Raw genomic sequence first — 3,362 nt, 5'->3', positions numbered from 1 at the left:
GAAAGCCTACATTGTGTATGTGTTCAACCACATGAAATTTTGGAAGTGGCAAAACTATATCAACAGTAAAAAGACTGGTGAAAGATCAGTGGTTACCAGGAGTTTACAGGAAGGGAGGGAGGTAGGGAGGGATGAACAGTTGGACCACAGGGGATTTTTAGGGCAGTGGAACTAATCTGTATGACAGTGCAATGATGGGTACATGTCATCATGCATTCACCGAAACCCATAGACTATACAACTCAAAAGAGGAAACTCTAATTTAAACTGTGGATTTAGTTAATAATGATATATCTCCATTGGCTCATCATCTAAATATTTTGTCTGATCTTATAAACTTACAGCTGTACATTATAAAAATCAAAGGCAGAGTTAATTCAGGTTTATTCTGACAATTTATCCTTCCCTAAGTTATTATTAATAAAGTCCATTCTTACAAACCATGACACAAGAATAAAAATCCTTTGGTTTCACCACCTCAAAAGCCAGCAGTGAAAAAAAATTATTGCGTATTGATAATATGTAAGTAATAAAGAGAGCATGACACTGATGGAAGAACTGACAAATCAATTATTAGAACAAAATTAAGAGCCCAGAAATAACCTGCACAAACGTACGTGACTAATTTGGACAGAGGAGCAAAGGCAATTCAATGGCAAAACAAAAGTCTTCTCAACAAATACTGGAACAACTACGCACCACAGGCAGGTGGAGTTGCAAGGGCAAAAGAATAGCCAAAACAATCTCGAAAAAGCACAAATTATGAAGACTCACATTTACAGATATCAAAACTTACTGTGAAGCCAAGTAGTCAGGAGAGTTTTGTATTAGTGTAATAATAGATAGGAAGATGAATGGCATGTAATTGAGTGCCCCAAAATAAATTCATGAATCTATTATAGTCAACTGATTTGCAACAAGGGTGCCACACCATTAAATGAGGGGAAATAGTCTTTTTAATAAGTGATGCAATTAGGACATTAATACTGTGTTACTGTTAGTATTGTAATATCTTCACAAAGTTTATTTTGCTCAGAGTTATTGGCTTCATTATCCAGAGGCTATGCCATCCATGTAAACTGAATTGCAACACGCTTTCTTCAGCCTCTATAATATTATAGAAACCATGCTAGTCACTGAGAACTTTTCAGACCGTGTTCCTCACCTCCAAGAGCTCACGGTCTAGGACACAGAGACACATCCATGGATAGTCTTATTACAATGGGTCTCAATCAATAATACACTTCCTTCTTTTGCAGTATTGCAATATTCAGCAGATTTTATGGAAAGAACCTTTGAAAGTACATTGATTCAGCTTGGCCTCTGAGGTCCAGAATCGGTTCTGGATGTACCCCAGATCAATGTCATGTTTACTTGATAAATATAATGTAAAGATAACAAGGATGACCATGCAGCCCTTCACTAGCCTGGACGTGGAGGTCAGCAACCACTGGGAGAAGAAAGAAAGAAAGTGCAATAACTCAATTATCACTGCAAAAGCAGGGTGGAAGGAAAGGAAGGAAGGAGAAAAGGGAGGGGGTGGGGAAAGGGCAGACATAAGCTTCCCAAAATCAACCATTTGGGTAAATCTAAATGCTCATTGACTGAAAATAAAACAACTATAACGATGTGGGGCTAGTGAAACCCATATAAAATACAGCTCCTGATAACAATGCTATAAAAATCAGGACAGTGGTAAATGGAGTCAAAGTGAAACCCCCGAGGAAAGGTTAAAAGTACAATTAATACCTTTTAAATCTACCCTATCGGGGTATAATTTACATGCAATAAAATGTACCCCTTTTAAGAGTATAGTTAGAGAATATCTGCCAAAATATATACCACCATCACAATTAGGTACAGGAGACATCTCCATCATCTCCAAAGACCCCCTGGTGCCCCTTCCCAGTGAATTCCAACCTTCCGTCCCAGACCCCGGGGGAATCATCGGTCAGCTTCCCGTCACTGTACTGACCGTGCTTGTCCTCATTGAAATGGACACTTTGATACTTCTTCTGGAATATGCAGATTTATGTAATGCCACATAACCATGCTTCTGACTAAAGATCACATTTATTGGCAACAGGATTATAGCAAGAGAGGCTGATGTGCACACAAGTCATGGTTTAACCATCAACCAGAAACCACTGGCTTAATGAAACTGTGGAGCTGTCTGCAGAAGGCTCAGCCAATGGGCCCAGGAACGACAGTGGCGTGTTTTCGAGATTCTTAGCATTTCACAAATAATTTATTAAGTGAATGCTTTGTGCACATATAATTTTATGTTTTTAATGATATATCTATGGATAGATCCCTGCTGGATCAATGAGTAAATGCGTGTGTGATTTCACTAGCTATTTGTTGCCAAATTTCCCGCCATTGGGGTGTCCCGTCTTGCATTCCATATTCAAAGCCTGCGAGCGCCTGCTCGCCCTCGGGCTCTGCACCTGGGCAGACTGTTCTCCAGTCTGATATGAAAAAACATAATGTCGTAGCTATGGAATATGGATGACATCGTGCATAATGGGTTGCATCATACATAATGCAACACATATTCTGAACCTGCTAATTTTGCCCACTTTCATGGTGTCTACTAAAAAAGTTCCTGATTTCTTTTTAACCAAGTATATTTCCTATAATCTTATCTTTCGCATCCTTCTCCTTAAAAGGTCTCTTACACACAGCCTTCGGGTTCACGTAACAGCGAGGAGGGCGGGACCTTGGAGATGCCTGATTCACGGAGCACAGACACCGTCGGGACACTCTCCGTCACTTGTCTGTGCTCTTTTCTCTGCTCATCAGTGACATTCTCTCACGTCATCGTGCTCCTGGTGGCAGGAACTGCACCACCTGCTTCATCACGTACAAATCAGCTTGAGCTTTTTAAATTCACAAGATACCCTGATTGAGCCAACCTACTTTACAGCCCTACCTTCTGGACCAATGGACACCAGCCAGGAAGCAAAGGAGACACTATGATTTGCAGCTTCTAAAATAACCACGTGACTAGAGTAAGTCGAGGAGTAATTTTCAAAGATGAAGGAAGGATGGCCAGCAGAAGATGGTGAGGGTGCTAGGCAGGCAAAACAATATATGCACACCGGAACTGATCTGTTTCTGCAGTACTGATGAGTGTTTTTTATTGTGGCTTCTTAGGCTTTGCTGTAGAGGCCGCCTGTACAAGGTTAGTTGGGCTTGCAACAAGGTGACAAGCAGACACATAAACAGAAAAGTCTTGGGCACTCTTGGGACTGAATCAGTGGCTCTTTTTGGTGGTCAAGAGGTACCAAATCGTGCCCTGGGGCCCCTTGGCCCCTGAGCTATCATTCTCTTCACCGAATCATGATAAACCCACGAGCCTG

This window comes from Phyllostomus hastatus, unplaced genomic scaffold (genome assembly GCF_019186645.2).
Source record: "Phyllostomus hastatus isolate PE091 unplaced genomic scaffold, TTU_PhHast_1.1 phas_scaffold_114, whole genome shotgun sequence".
NCBI classification, from domain to species: Eukaryota; Metazoa; Chordata; class Mammalia; order Chiroptera; family Phyllostomidae; genus Phyllostomus; species Phyllostomus hastatus.
This window is presented reverse-complemented; position numbering follows the sequence as displayed.